Source organism: Syngnathus leptorhynchus, chromosome 3, assembly GCF_054491065.1.
Source record: "Syngnathus leptorhynchus isolate UIUO chromosome 3, UIUO_Slep, whole genome shotgun sequence".
NCBI classification, from domain to species: Eukaryota; Metazoa; Chordata; class Actinopteri; order Syngnathiformes; family Syngnathidae; genus Syngnathus; species Syngnathus leptorhynchus.
In genome coordinates this window covers 440,001-456,267 of record NC_141197.1, presented here as the reverse complement: position 1 = coordinate 456,267, position 16,267 = coordinate 440,001, and positions in this window count along the sequence as shown.

Sequence of the window (16,267 nt, the reverse complement as noted above, 5' to 3'; positions counted from 1 at the left end):
ATGGTGCTATGGAGCTATGGAGCTCTGGTGCTATGGAGCTATGGAGCTCTGGTGCTATGGAGCTCTGGTGCTATGGAGCTCTGGTGCTATGGAGCTATGGAGCTCTGGTGCTATGGAGCTATGGAGCTCTGGAGGTATGGAGCTCTGGAGGTATGGAGCTCTGGAGGTATGGAGCTATGGAGCCCTGGAGCTCTGGAGGTATGGAGCTATGGTGCTATGGAGCTCTGAAGCCATGGAGCTCTGGTGCTATGGAGCTCTGGAGCTCTGGAGGTATGGAGCTCTGGAGGTATGGAGCTATGGAGCCATGGAGCTCTGGAGGTATGGAGCTATGGAGCTCTGAAGCCATGGAGCTCTGGTGCTATGGAGCTCTGGAGCTCTGGAGGTATGGAGCTCTGGAGGTATGGAGCTCTGGAGGTATGGAGCTATGGAGCCCTGGAGCTCTGGAGGTATGGAGCTATGGTGCTATGGAGCTCTGAAGCCATGGAGCTCTGGTGCTATGGAGCTCTGGAGGTATGGAGCTCTGGAGGTATGGAGCTCTGGAGGTATGGAGCTATGGAGCCCTGGAGCTCTGGAGGTATGGAGCTATGGTGCTATGGAGCTCTGAAGCCATGGAGCTCTGGTGCTATGGAGCTCTGGAGGTATGGAGCTCTGGAGGTATGGAGCTCTGGAGGTATGGAGCTATGGAGCCCTGGAGCTCTGGAGGTATGGAGCTATGGTGCTATGGAGCTCTGAAGCCATGGAGCTCTGGTGCTATGGAGCTATGGAGCTCTGGTGCTATGGAGCTATGGAGGTATGGAGCCACCAGCCAGCACCCTCCGTGGCTGGATCAATGGAAGTGTTTTAGGTACCAGGCAGCCAAAGGGCCGAGGCCTCACACTCGACCACGCCGGCGCAGAGTTCCAGCCGCTCGGATAAGCTCTGTCACTCACCCGCCGCGCAGCCACCGGTAACGGGGAAATGTCGCCGCCTGGCGGACACGCCGTTGTAAATGAATGGGCTTTCGCACTTAGTGCAATTTTCGCCAACTCTCTGACTTAGAGCTATGGAAGTATGGAGCTATGGAGCCACCAGCCACCCAGGCTGGAGCTATGGAGCTCTGGAGGTATGGAGCTCAGGTGCTATGGAAGTATGGAGCTATGGAGCTATGGAAGTATGGAGCTATGGAGCTATGGAGCTCTGGAAGTATGGAGCTATGGAGCTCTGGAGGTATGGAGCTATGGAGCCCTGGAGCCCTGGAGCTATGGAGCTCTGGTGCTATGGAGGTATGGAGCTCTGGAGGTATGGAGCTCTGGAGGTATGGAGCTATGGAGCTATGGAGCCCTGGAGCTATGGAGCTATGGAGCCCTGGAGCTATGGAGCTATGGAGCTCTGGTGCTATGGAGCTATGGAGCTCTGGTGCTATGGAGCTATGGAGCTCTGGTGCTATGGAGCTATGGAGCTCTGGTGCTATGGAGCTATGGAGCTCTGGAAGTATGGAGCTATGGAGCTCTGGAGGTATGGAGCTATGGAGCCCTGGAGCTATGGAGCCCTGGAGCTATGGAAGTATGGAGCTCTGGTGCTATGGAGCTATGGAGCTCTGGTGCTATGGAGCTATGGAGCTCTGGAGCTATGGAGCTCTGGAGGTATGGAGCTATGGAGCTATGGAGCTCTGGAGGTATGGAGCTATGGAGCTATGGAAGTATGGAGCTCTGGTGCTATGGAGCTATGGAGCTCTGGTGCTATGGAGCTATGGAGCTCTGGTGCTATGGAGCTATGGAGCTATGGAGCTCTGGAAGTATGGAGCTCTGGTGCTATGGAGCTATGGAGCTCTGGTGCTATGGAGCTATGGAGCTCTGGTGCTATGGAGCTATGGAGCTCTGGTGCTATGGAGCTCTGGTGCTATGGAGCTCTGGTGCTATGGAGCTATGGAGCTCTGGTGCTATGGAGCTCTGGAGGTATGGAGCTCTGGAGGTATGGAGCTCTGGAGGTATGGAGCTATGGAGCCCTGGAGCTCTGGAGGTATGGAGCTATGGTGCTATGGAGCTCTGAAGCCATGGAGCTCTGGTGCTATGGAGCTATGGAGCTCTGGTGCTATGGAGCTATGGAGCTATGGAGCTATGGAGCTCTGGAAGTATGGAGCTCTGGTGCTATGGAGCTATGGAGCTCTGGTGCTATGGAGCTATGGAGCTCTGGTGCTATGGAGCTATGGAGCTCTGGTGCTATGGAGCTCTGGTGCTATGGAGCTCTGGTGCTATGGAGCTATGGAGCTCTGGTGCTATGGAGCTATGGAGCTCTGGAGGTATGGAGCTCTGGAGGTATGGAGCTCTGGAGGTATGGAGCTATGGAGCCCTGGAGCTCTGGAGGTATGGAGCTATGGTGCTATGGAGCTCTGAAGCCATGGAGCTCTGGTGCTATGGAGCTCTGGAGCTCTGGAGGTATGGAGCTCTGGAGGTATGGAGCTATGGAGCCCTGGAGCTCTGGAGGTATGGAGCTATGGTGCTATGGAGCTCTAAAGCCATGGAGCTCTGGTGCTATGGAGCTCTGGAGCTCTGGAGGTATGGAGCTCTGGAGGTATGGAGCTATGGAGCCCTGGAGCTCTGGAGGTATGGAGCTATGGTGCTATGGAGCTCTGAAGCCATGGAGCTCTGGTGCTATGGAGCTCTGGAGGTATGGAGCTCTGGAGGTATGGAGCTCTGGAGGTATGGAGCTATGGAGCCCTGGAGCTCTGGAGGTATGGAGCTATGGTGCTATGGAGCTCTGAAGCCATGGAGCTCTGGTGCTATGGAGCTCTGGAGGTATGGAGCTCTGGAGGTATGGAGCTCTGGAGGTATGGAGCTATGGAGCCCTGGAGCTCTGGATGTATGGAGCTATGGTGCTATGGAGCTCTGAAGCCATGGAGCTCTGGTGCTATGGAGCTATGGAGCTCTGGTGCTATGGAGCTATGGAGGTATGGAGCCACCAGCCAGCACCCTCCGTGGCTGGATCAATGGAAGTGTTTTAGGTACCAGGCAGCCAAAGGGCCGAGGCCTCACGCTCGACCACGCCGGCGCAGAGTTCCAGCCGCTCGGATAAGCTCTGTCACTCACCCGCCGCGCAGCCACCGGTAACGGGGAAATGTCGCCGCCTTGTGGACACGCCGTTGTAAATGAATGGGCTTTCGCACTTAGTGCAATTTTCGCCAACTCTCTGACTGGAGCTATGGAAGTATGGAGCTATGGAGCCACCAGCCACCCAGGCTGGAGCTATGGAGCTCTGGAGGTATGGAGCTCTGGTGCTATGGAAGTATGGAGATATGGAGCTATGGAAGTATGGAGCTATGGAGCTATGGAGCTCTGGAAGTATGGAGCTATGGAGCTCTGGAGGTATGGAGCTATGGAGCCCTGGAGCCCTGGAACTATGGAGCCCTGGAGCTATGGAGCTATGGAGCCCTGGAGCTATGGAGCTATGGAGCCCTGGAGCTATGGAGCTATGGAGCTCTGGTGCTATGGAGCTATGGAGCTCTGGTGCTATGGAGCTATGGAGCTCTGGTGCTATGGAGCTATGGAGCTCTGGTGCTATGGAGCTATGGAGCTCTGGAAGTATGGAGCTATGGAGCTCTGGAGGTATGGAGCTATGGAGCTCTGGAGGTATGGAGCTATGGAGCCCTGGAGCTATGGAGCCCTGGAGCTATGGAAGTATGGAGCTCTGGTGCTATGGAGCTATGGAGCTCTGGTGCTATGGAGCTATGGAGCTCTGGAGCTATGGAGCTCTGGAGGTATGGAGCTATGGAGCTCTGGAGGTATGGAGCTATGGAGCTATGGAAGTATGGAGCTCTGGTGCTATGGAGCTATGGAGCTCTGGTGCTATGGAGCTATGGAGCTCTGGTGCTATGGAGCTATGGAGCTATGGAGCTCTGGAAGTATGGAGCTCTGGTGCTATGGAGCTATGGAGCTCTGGTGCTATGGAGCTATGGAGCTCTGGTGCTATGGAGCTATGGAGCTCTGGTGCTATGGAGCTATGGTGCTATGGAGCTCTGGTGCTATGGAGCTATGGAGCTCTGGTGCTATGGAGCTATGGAGCTCTGGAGGTATGGAGCTCTGGAGGTATGGAGCTCTGGAGGTATGGAGCTTTGGAGCCCTGGAGCTCTGGAGGTATGGAGCTATGGTGCTATGGAGCTCTGAAGCCATGGAGCTCTGGTGCTATGGAGCTATGGAGCTCTGGTGCTATGGAGCTATGGAGGTATGGAGCCACCAGCCAGCACCCTCCGTGGCTGGATCAATGGAAGTGTTTTAGGTACCAGGCAGCCAAAGGGCCGAGGCCTCACGCTCGACCACGCCGGCGCAGAGTTCCAGCCGCTCGGATAAGCTCTGTCACTCACCCGCCGCGCAGCCACCGGTAACGGGGAAATGTCGCCGCCTTGTGGACACGCCGTTGTAAATGAATGGGCTTTCGCACTTAGTGCAATTTTCGCCAACTCTCTGACTTAGAGCTATGGAAGTATGGAGCTATGGAGCCACCAGCCACCCAGGCTGGAGCTCTGGAGCTCTGGAGGTATGGAGCTCTGGTGCTATGGAAGTATGGAGCTCTGGTGCTATGGAAGTATGGAGCTATGGAGGTATGGAAGTATGGAGCTATGGAAGTATGGAGCTATGGAGCTCTGGAAGTATGGAGCTATGGAGCTCTGGAGGTATGGAGCCCTGGAGCTATGGAGCCCTGGAGCTATGGAAGTATGGAGCTCTGGTGCTATGGAGCTATGGAGCTCTGGTGCTATGGAGCTATGGAGCTATGGAGCTCTGGAGCTATGGAGCTCTGGAGGTATGGAGCTATGGAGCTATGGAGCTCTGGAGGTATGGAGCTATGGAGCTATGGAAGTATGGAGCTCTGGTGCTATGGAGCTATGGAGCTCTGGTGCTATGGAGCTATGGAGCTCTGGTGCTATGGAGCTATGGAGCTATGGAGCTCTGGTGCTATGGAGCTATGGAGCTCTGGTGCTATGGAGCTATGGAGCTCTGGAGGTATGGAGCTCTGGAGGTATGGAGCTCTGGAGGTATGGAGCTATGGAGCCCTGGAGCTCTGGAGGTATGGAGCTATGGTGCTATGGAGCTCTGAAGCCATGGAGCTCTGGTGCTATGGAGCTCTGGAGCTCTGGAGGTATGGAGCTCTGGAGGTATGGAGCTATGGAGCCATGGAGCTCTGGAGGTATGGAGCTATGGAGCTCTGAAGCCATGGAGCTCTGGTGCTATGGAGCTCTGGAGCTCTGGAGGTATGGAGCTCTGGAGGTATGGAGCTCTGGAGGTATGGAGCTATGGAGCCCTGGAGCTCTGGAGGTATGGAGCTATGGTGCTATGGAGCTCTGAAGCCATGGAGCTCTGGTGCTATGGAGCTCTGGAGGTATGGAGCTCTGGAGGTATGGAGCTCTGGAGGTATGGAGCTATGGAGCCCTGGAGCTCTGGAGGTATGGAGCTATGGTGCTATGGAGCTCTGAAGCCATGGAGCTCTGGTGCTATGGAGCTCTGGAGGTATGGAGCTCTGGAGGTATGGAGCTCTGGAGGTATGGAGCTATGGAGCCCTGGAGCTCTGGAGGTATGGAGCTATGGTGCTATGGAGCTCTGAAGCCATGGAGCTCTGGTGCTATGGAGCTATGGAGCTCTGGTGCTATGGAGCTATGGAGGTATGGAGCCACCAGCCAGCACCCTCCGTGGCTGGATCAATGGAAGTGTTTTAGGTACCAGGCAGCCAAAGGGCCGAGGCCTCACACTCGACCACGCCGGCGCAGAGTTCCAGCCGCTCGGATAAGCTCTGTCACTCACCCGCCGCGCAGCCACCGGTAACGGGGAAATGTCGCCGCCTGGCGGACACGCCGTTGTAAATGAATGGGCTTTCGCACTTAGTGCAATTTTCGCCAACTCTCTGACTTAGAGCTATGGAAGTATGGAGCTATGGAGCCACCAGCCACCCAGGCTGGAGCTATGGAGCTCTGGAGGTATGGAGCTCAGGTGCTATGGAAGTATGGAGCTATGGAGCTATGGAAGTATGGAGCTATGGAGCTATGGAGCTCTGGAAGTATGGAGCTATGGAGCTCTGGAGGTATGGAGCTATGGAGCCCTGGAGCCCTGGAGCTATGGAGCTCTGGTGCTATGGAGGTATGGAGCTCTGGAGGTATGGAGCTCTGGAGGTATGGAGCTATGGAGCTATGGAGCCCTGGAGCTATGGAGCTATGGAGCCCTGGAGCTATGGAGCTATGGAGCTCTGGTGCTATGGAGCTATGGAGCTCTGGTGCTATGGAGCTATGGAGCTCTGGTGCTATGGAGCTATGGAGCTCTGGTGCTATGGAGCTATGGAGCTCTGGAAGTATGGAGCTATGGAGCTCTGGAGGTATGGAGCTATGGAGCCCTGGAGCTATGGAGCCCTGGAGCTATGGAAGTATGGAGCTCTGGTGCTATGGAGCTATGGAGCTCTGGTGCTATGGAGCTATGGAGCTCTGGAGCTATGGAGCTCTGGAGGTATGGAGCTATGGAGCTATGGAGCTCTGGAGGTATGGAGCTATGGAGCTATGGAAGTATGGAGCTCTGGTGCTATGGAGCTATGGAGCTCTGGTGCTATGGAGCTATGGAGCTCTGGTGCTATGGAGCTATGGAGCTATGGAGCTCTGGAAGTATGGAGCTCTGGTGCTATGGAGCTATGGAGCTCTGGTGCTATGGAGCTATGGAGCTCTGGTGCTATGGAGCTATGGAGCTCTGGTGCTATGGAGCTCTGGTGCTATGGAGCTCTGGTGCTATGGAGCTATGGAGCTCTGGTGCTATGGAGCTCTGGAGGTATGGAGCTCTGGAGGTATGGAGCTCTGGAGGTATGGAGCTATGGAGCCCTGGAGCTCTGGAGGTATGGAGCTATGGTGCTATGGAGCTCTGAAGCCATGGAGCTCTGGTGCTATGGAGCTATGGAGCTCTGGTGCTATGGAGCTATGGAGCTATGGAGCTATGGAGCTCTGGAAGTATGGAGCTCTGGTGCTATGGAGCTATGGAGCTCTGGTGCTATGGAGCTATGGAGCTCTGGTGCTATGGAGCTATGGAGCTCTGGTGCTATGGAGCTCTGGTGCTATGGAGCTCTGGTGCTATGGAGCTATGGAGCTCTGGTGCTATGGAGCTATGGAGCTCTGGAGGTATGGAGCTCTGGAGGTATGGAGCTCTGGAGGTATGGAGCTATGGAGCCCTGGAGCTCTGGAGGTATGGAGCTATGGTGCTATGGAGCTCTGAAGCCATGGAGCTCTGGTGCTATGGAGCTCTGGAGCTCTGGAGGTATGGAGCTCTGGAGGTATGGAGCTATGGAGCCCTGGAGCTCTGGAGGTATGGAGCTATGGTGCTATGGAGCTCTGAAGCCATGGAGCTCTGGTGCTATGGAGCTCTGGAGCTCTGGAGGTATGGAGCTCTGGAGGTATGGAGCTCTGGAGGTATGGAGCTATGGAGCCCTGGAGCTCTGGAGGTATGGAGCTATGGTGCTATGGAGCTCTGAAGCCATGGAGCTCTGGTGCTATGGAGCTCTGGAGGTATGGAGCTCTGGAGGTATGGAGCTCTGGAGGTATGGAGCTATGGAGCCCTGGAGCTCTGGAGGTATGGAGCTATGGTGCTATGGAGCTCTGAAGCCATGGAGCTCTGGTGCTATGGAGCTCTGGAGCTCTGGAGGTATGGAGCTCTGGAGGTATGGAGCTATGGAGCCCTGGAGCTCTGGAGGTATGGAGCTATGGTGCTATGGAGCTCTGAAGCCATGGATCTCTGGTGCTATGGAGCTCTGGAGGTATGGAGCTCTGGAGGTATGGAGCTCTGGAGGTATGGAGCTATGGAGCCCTGGAGCTCTGGAGGTATGGAGCTATGGTGCTATGGAGCTCTGAAGCCATGGAGCTCTGGTGCTATGGAGCTATGGAGCTCTGGTGCTATGGAGCTATGGAGGTATGGAGCCACCAGCCAGCACCCTCCGTGGCTGGATCAATGGAAGTGTTTTAGGTACCAGGCAGCCAAAGGGCCGAGGCCTCACGCTCGACCACGCCGGCGCAGAGTTCCAGCCGCTCGGATAAGCTCTGTCACTCACCCGCCGCGCAGCCACCGGTAACGGGGAAATGTCGCCGCCTTGTGGACACGCCGTTGTAAATGAATGGGCTTTCGCACTTAGTGCAATTTTCGCCAACTCTCTGACTTAGAGCTATGGAAGTATGGAGCTATGGAGCCACCAGCCACCCAGGCTGGAGCTCTGGAGCTCTGGAGGTATGGAGCTCTGGTGCTATGGAAGTATGGAGCTCTGGTGCTATGGAAGTATGGAGCTATGGAGGTATGGAAGTATGGAGCTATGGAAGTATGGAGCTATGGAGCTCTGGAAGTATGGAGCTATGGAGCTCTGGAGGTATGGAGCCCTGGAGCTATGGAGCCCTGGAGCTATGGAAGTATGGAGCTCTGGTGCTATGGAGCTATGGAGCTCTGGTGCTATGGAGCTATGGAGCTATGGAGCTCTGGAGCTATGGAGCTCTGGAGGTATGGAGCTATGGAGCTATGGAGCTCTGGAGGTATGGAGCTATGGAGCTATGGAAGTATGGAGCTCTGGTGCTATGGAGCTATGGAGCTCTGGTGCTATGGAGTTATGGAGCTCTGGTGCTATGGAGCTATGGAGCTATGGAGCTATGGAGCTCTGGAAGTATGGAGCTCTGGTGCTATGGAGCTATGGAGCTCTGGTGCTATGGAGCTATGGAGCTCTGGTGCTATGGAGCTCTGGTGCTATGGAGCTCTGGTGCTATGGAGCTATGGAGCTCTGGTGCTATGGAGCTCTGGAGGTATGGAGCTCTGGAGGTATGGAGCTCTGGAGGTATGGAGCTATGGAGCCCTGGAGCTCTGGAGGTATGGAGCTATGGTGCTATGGAGCTCTGAAGCCATGGAGCTCTGGTGCTATGGAGCTATGGAGCTCTGGTGCTATGGAGCTATGGAGCTATGGAGCTATGGAGCTCTGGAAGTATGGAGCTCTGGTGCTATGGAGCTATGGAGCTCTGGTGCTATGGAGCTATGGAGCTCTGGTGCTATGGAGCTATGGAGCTCTGGTGCTATGGAGCTCTGGTGCTATGGAGCTCTGGTGCTATGGAGCTATGGAGCTCTGGTGCTATGGAGCTATGGAGCTCTGGAGGTATGGAGCTCTGGAGGTATGGAGCTCTGGAGGTATGGAGCTATGGAGCCCTGGAGCTCTGGAGGTATGGAGCTATGGTGCTATGGAGCTCTGAAGCCATGGAGCTCTGGTGCTATGGAGCTCTGGAGCTCTGGAGGTATGGAGCTCTGGAGGTATGGAGCTATGGAGCCCTGGAGCTCTGGAGGTATGGAGCTATGGTGCTATGGAGCTCTGAAGCCATGGAGCTCTGGTGCTATGGAGCTCTGGAGCTCTGGAGGTATGGAGCTCTGGAGGTATGGAGCTCTGGAGGTATGGAGCTATGGAGCCCTGGAGCTCTGGAGGTATGGAGCTATGGTGCTATGGAGCTCTGAAGCCATGGAGCTCTGGTGCTATGGAGCTCTGGAGGTATGGAGCTCTGGAGGTATGGAGCTCTGGAGGTATGGAGCTATGGAGCCCTGGAGCTCTGGAGGTATGGAGCTATGGTGCTATGGAGCTCTGAAGCCATGGAGCTCTGGTGCTATGGAGCTCTGGAGGTATGGAGCTCTGGAGCCCTGGAGCCCTGGAGCTATGGAGCTCTGGTGCTATGGAGGTATGGAGCTCTGGAGGTATGGAGCTCTGGAGGTATGGAGCTATGGAGCTATGGAGCCCTGGAGCTATGGAGCTATGGAGCCCTGGAGCTATGGAGCTATGGAGCTCTGGTGCTATGGAGCTATGGAGCTCTGGTGCTATGGAGCTATGGAGCTCTGGTGCTATGGAGCTATGGAGCTCTGGTGCTATGGAGCTATGGAGCTCTGGAAGTATGGAGCTATGGAGCTCTGGAGGTATGGAGCTATGGAGCCCTGGAGCTATGGAGCCCTGGAGCTATGGAAGTATGGAGCTCTGGTGCTATGGAGCTATGGAGCTCTGGTGCTATGGAGCTATGGAGCTCTGGAGCTATGGAGCTCTGGAGGTATGGAGCTATGGAGCTATGGAGCTCTGGAGGTATGGAGCTATGGAGCTATGGAAGTATGGAGCTCTGGTGCTATGGAGCTATGGAGCTCTGGTGCTATGGAGCTATGGAGCTCTGGTGCTATGGAGCTATGGAGCTATGGAGCTCTGGAAGTATGGAGCTCTGGTGCTATGGAGCTATGGAGCTCTGGTGCTATGGAGCTATGGAGCTCTGGTGCTATGGAGCTATGGAGCTCTGGTGCTATGGAGCTCTGGTGCTATGGAGCTCTGGTGCTATGGAGCTATGGAGCTCTGGTGCTATGGAGCTCTGGAGGTATGGAGCTCTGGAGGTATGGAGCTCTGGAGGTATGGAGCTATGGAGCCCTGGAGCTCTGGAGGTATGGAGCTATGGTGCTATGGAGCTCTGAAGCCATGGAGCTCTGGTGCTATGGAGCTATGGAGCTCTGGTGCTATGGAGCTATGGAGCTATGGAGCTATGGAGCTCTGGAAGTATGGAGCTCTGGTGCTATGGAGCTATGGAGCTCTGGTGCTATGGAGCTATGGAGCTCTGGTGCTATGGAGCTATGGAGCTCTGGTGCTATGGAGCTCTGGTGCTATGGAGCTCTGGTGCTATGGAGCTATGGAGCTCTGGTGCTATGGAGCTATGGAGCTCTGGAGGTATGGAGCTCTGGAGGTATGGAGCTCTGGAGGTATGGAGCTATGGAGCCCTGGAGCTCTGGAGGTATGGAGCTATGGTGCTATGGAGCTCTGAAGCCATGGAGCTCTGGTGCTATGGAGCTCTGGAGCTCTGGAGGTATGGAGCTCTGGAGGTATGGAGCTATGGAGCCCTGGAGCTCTGGAGGTATGGAGCTATGGTGCTATGGAGCTCTGAAGCCATGGAGCTCTGGTGCTATGGAGCTCTGGAGCTCTGGAGGTATGGAGCTCTGGAGGTATGGAGCTCTGGAGGTATGGAGCTATGGAGCCCTGGAGCTCTGGAGGTATGGAGCTATGGTGCTATGGAGCTCTGAAGCCATGGAGCTCTGGTGCTATGGAGCTCTGGAGGTATGGAGCTCTGGAGGTATGGAGCTCTGGAGGTATGGAGCTATGGAGCCCTGGAGCTCTGGAGGTATGGAGCTATGGTGCTATGGAGCTCTGAAGCCATGGAGCTCTGGTGCTATGGAGCTCTGGAGCTCTGGAGGTATGGAGCTCTGGAGGTATGGAGCTATGGAGCCCTGGAGCTCTGGAGGTATGGAGCTATGGTGCTATGGAGCTCTGAAGCCATGGATCTCTGGTGCTATGGAGCTCTGGAGGTATGGAGCTCTGGAGGTATGGAGCTCTGGAGGTATGGAGCTATGGAGCCCTGGAGCTCTGGAGGTATGGAGCTATGGTGCTATGGAGCTCTGAAGCCATGGAGCTCTGGTGCTATGGAGCTATGGAGCTCTGGTGCTATGGAGCTATGGAGGTATGGAGCCACCAGCCAGCACCCTCCGTGGCTGGATCAATGGAAGTGTTTTAGGTACCAGGCAGCCAAAGGGCCGAGGCCTCACGCTCGACCACGCCGGCGCAGAGTTCCAGCCGCTCGGATAAGCTCTGTCACTCACCCGCCGCGCAGCCACCGGTAACGGGGAAATGTCGCCGCCTTGTGGACACGCCGTTGTAAATGAATGGGCTTTCGCACTTAGTGCAATTTTCGCCAACTCTCTGACTTAGAGCTATGGAAGTATGGAGCTATGGAGCCACCAGCCACCCAGGCTGGAGCTCTGGAGCTCTGGAGGTATGGAGCTCTGGTGCTATGGAAGTATGGAGCTCTGGTGCTATGGAAGTATGGAGCTATGGAGGTATGGAAGTATGGAGCTATGGAAGTATGGAGCTATGGAGCTCTGGAAGTATGGAGCTATGGAGCTCTGGAGGTATGGAGCCCTGGAGCTATGGAGCCCTGGAGCTATGGAAGTATGGAGCTCTGGTGCTATGGAGCTATGGAGCTCTGGTGCTATGGAGCTATGGAGCTATGGAGCTCTGGAGCTATGGAGCTCTGGAGGTATGGAGCTATGGAGCTATGGAGCTCTGGAGGTATGGAGCTATGGAGCTATGGAAGTATGGAGCTCTGGTGCTATGGAGCTATGGAGCTCTGGTGCTATGGAGTTATGGAGCTCTGGTGCTATGGAGCTATGGAGCTATGGAGCTATGGAGCTCTGGAAGTATGGAGCTCTGGTGCTATGGAGCTATGGAGCTCTGGTGCTATGGAGCTATGGAGCTCTGGTGCTATGGAGCTCTGGTGCTATGGAGCTCTGGTGCTATGGAGCTATGGAGCTCTGGTGCTATGGAGCTCTGGAGGTATGGAGCTCTGGAGGTATGGAGCTCTGGAGGTATGGAGCTATGGAGCCCTGGAGCTCTGGAGGTATGGAGCTATGGTGCTATGGAGCTCTGAAGCCATGGAGCTCTGGTGCTATGGAGCTATGGAGCTCTGGTGCTATGGAGCTATGGAGCTATGGAGCTATGGAGCTCTGGAAGTATGGAGCTCTGGTGCTATGGAGCTATGGAGCTCTGGTGCTATGGAGCTATGGAGCTCTGGTGCTATGGAGCTATGGAGCTCTGGTGCTATGGAGCTCTGGTGCTATGGAGCTCTGGTGCTATGGAGCTATGGAGCTCTGGTGCTATGGAGCTATGGAGCTCTGGAGGTATGGAGCTCTGGAGGTATGGAGCTCTGGAGGTATGGAGCTATGGAGCCCTGGAGCTCTGGAGGTATGGAGCTATGGTGCTATGGAGCTCTGAAGCCATGGAGCTCTGGTGCTATGGAGCTCTGGAGCTCTGGAGGTATGGAGCTCTGGAGGTATGGAGCTATGGAGCCCTGGAGCTCTGGAGGTATGGAGCTATGGTGCTATGGAGCTCTGAAGCCATGGAGCTCTGGTGCTATGGAGCTCTGGAGCTCTGGAGGTATGGAGCTCTGGAGGTATGGAGCTCTGGAGGTATGGAGCTATGGAGCCCTGGAGCTCTGGAGGTATGGAGCTATGGTGCTATGGAGCTCTGAAGCCATGGAGCTCTGGTGCTATGGAGCTCTGGAGGTATGGAGCTCTGGAGGTATGGAGCTCTGGAGGTATGGAGCTATGGAGCCCTGGAGCTCTGGAGGTATGGAGCTATGGTGCTATGGAGCTCTGAAGCCATGGAGCTCTGGTGCTATGGAGCTCTGGAGGTATGGAGCTCTGGAGGTATGGAGCTCTGGAGGTATGGAGCTATGGAGCCCTGGAGCTCTGGATGTATGGAGCTATGGTGCTATGGAGCTCTGAAGCCATGGAGCTCTGGTGCTATGGAGCTATGGAGCTCTGGTGCTATGGAGCTATGGAGGTATGGAGCCACCAGCCAGCACCCTCCGTGGCTGGATCAATGGAAGTGTTTTAGGTACCAGGCAGCCAAAGGGCCGAGGCCTCACGCTCGACCACGCCGGCGCAGAGTTCCAGCCGCTCGGATAAGCTCTGTCACTCACCCGCCGCGCAGCCACCGGTAACGGGGAAATGTCGCCACCTTGTGGACACGCCGTTGTAAATGAATGGGCTTTCGCACTTAGTGCAATTTTCGCCAACTCTCTGACTGGAGCTATGGAAGTATGGAGCTATGGAGCCACCAGCCACCCAGGCTGGAGCTATGGAGCTCTGGAGGTATGGAGCTCTGGTGCTATGGAAGTATGGAGATATGGAGCTATGGAAGTATGGAGCTATGGAGCTATGGAGCTCTGGAAGTATGGAGCTATGGAGCTCTGGAGGTATGGAGCTATGGAGCCCTGGAGCCCTGGAACTATGGAGCCCTGGAGCTATGGAGCTATGGAGCCCTGGAGCTATGGAGCTATGGAGCCCTGGAGCTATGGAGCTATGGAGCTCTGGTGCTATGGAGCTATGGAGCTCTGGTGCTATGGAGCTATGGAGCTCTGGTGCTATGGAGCTATGGAGCTCTGGTGCTATGGAGCTATGGAGCTCTGGAAGTATGGAGCTATGGAGCTCTGGAGGTATGGAGCTATGGAGCTCTGGAGGTATGGAGCTATGGAGCCCTGGAGCTATGGAGCCCTGGAGCTATGGAAGTATGGAGCTCTGGTGCTATGGAGCTATGGAGCTCTGGTGCTATGGAGCTATGGAGCTCTGGAGCTATGGAGCTCTGGAGGTATGGAGCTATGGAGCTCTGGAGGTATGGAGCTATGGAGCTATGGAAGTATGGAGCTCTGGTGCTATGGAGCTATGGAGCTCTGGTGCTATGGAGCTATGGAGCTCTGGTGCTATGGAGCTATGGAGCTATGGAGCTCTGGAAGTATGGAGCTCTGGTGCTATGGAGCTATGGAGCTCTGGTGCTATGGAGCTATGGAGCTCTGGTGCTATGGAGCTATGGAGCTCTGGTGCTATGGAGCTATGGTGCTATGGAGCTCTGGTGCTATGGAGCTATGGAGCTCTGGTGCTATGGAGCTATGGAGCTCTGGAGGTATGGAGCTCTGGAGGTATGGAGCTCTGGAGGTATGGAGCTTTGGAGCCCTGGAGCTCTGGAGGTATGGAGCTATGGTGCTATGGAGCTCTGAAGCCATGGAGCTCTGGTGCTATGGAGCTATGGAGCTCTGGTGCTATGGAGCTATGGAGGTATGGAGCCACCAGCCAGCACCCTCCGTGGCTGGATCAATGGAAGTGTTTTAGGTACCAGGCAGCCAAAGGGCCGAGGCCTCACGCTCGACCACGCCGGCGCAGAGTTCCAGCCGCTCGGATAAGCTCTGTCACTCACCCGCCGCGCAGCCACCGGTAACGGGGAAATGTCGCCGCCTTGTGGACACGCCGTTGTAAATGAATGGGCTTTCGCACTTAGTGCAATTTTCGCCAACTCTCTGACTTAGAGCTATGGAAGTATGGAGCTATGGAGCCACCAGCCACCCAGGCTGGAGCTCTGGAGCTCTGGAGGTATGGAGCTCTGGTGCTATGGAAGTATGGAGCTCTGGTGCTATGGAAGTATGGAGCTATGGAGGTATGGAAGTATGGAGCTATGGAAGTATGGAGCTATGGAGCTCTGGAAGTATGGAGCTATGGAGCTCTGGAGGTATGGAGCCCTGGAGCTATGGAGCCCTGGAGCTATGGAAGTATGGAGCTCTGGTGCTATGGAGCTATGGAGCTCTGGTGCTATGGAGCTATGGAGCTATGGAGCTCTGGAGCTATGGAGCTCTGGAGGTATGGAGCTATGGAGCTATGGAGCTCTGGAGGTATGGAGCTATGGAGCTATGGAAGTATGGAGCTCTGGTGCTATGGAGCTATGGAGCTCTGGTGCTATGGAGCTATGGAGCTCTGGTGCTATGGAGCTATGGAGCTATGGAGCTCTGGAAGTATGGAGCTATGGTGCTATGGAGCTATGGAGCTCTGGTGCTATGGAGCTATGGAGCTCTGGTGCTATGGAGCTCTGGTGCTATGGAGCTCTGGTGCTATGGAGCTATGGAGCTCTGGTGCTATGGAGCTATGGAGCTCTGGAGGTATGGAGCTCTGGAGGTATGGAGCTCTGGAGGTATGGAGCTATGGAGCCCTGGAGCTCTGGAGGTATGGAGCTATGGTGCTATGGAGCTCTGAAGCCATGGAGCTCTGGTGCTATGGAGCTCTGGAGGTATGGAGCTCTGGAGGTATGGAGCTCTGGAGGTATGGAGCTATGGAGCCCTGGAGCTCTGGATGTATGGAGCTATGGTGCTATGGAGCTCTGAAGCCATGGAGCTCTGGTGCTATGGAGCTATGGAGCTCTGGTGCTATGGAGCTATGGAGGTATGGAGCCACCAGCCAGCACCCTCCGTGGCTGGATCAATGGAAGTGTTTTAGGTACCAGGCAGCCAAAGGGCCGAGGCCTCACGCTCGACCACGCCGGCGCAGAGTTCCAGCCGCTCGGATAAGCTCTGTCACTCACCCGCCGCGCAGCCACCGGTAACGGGGAAATGTCGCCGCCTTGTGGACACGCCGTTGTAAATGAATGGGCTTTCGCACTTAGTGCAATTTTCGCCAACTCTCTGACTGGAGCTATGGAAGTATGGAGCTATGGAGCCACCAGCCACCCAGGCTGGAGCTATGGAGCTCTGGAGGTATGGAGCTCTGGTGCTATGGAAGTATGGAGATATGGAGCTATGGAAGTATGGAGCTATGGAGCTATGGAGCTCTGGAAGTATGGAGCTATGGAGCTCTGGAGGTATGGAGCTATGGAGCCCTGGAGCCCTGGAACTATGGAGCCCTGGAGCTATGGAGCTATGGAG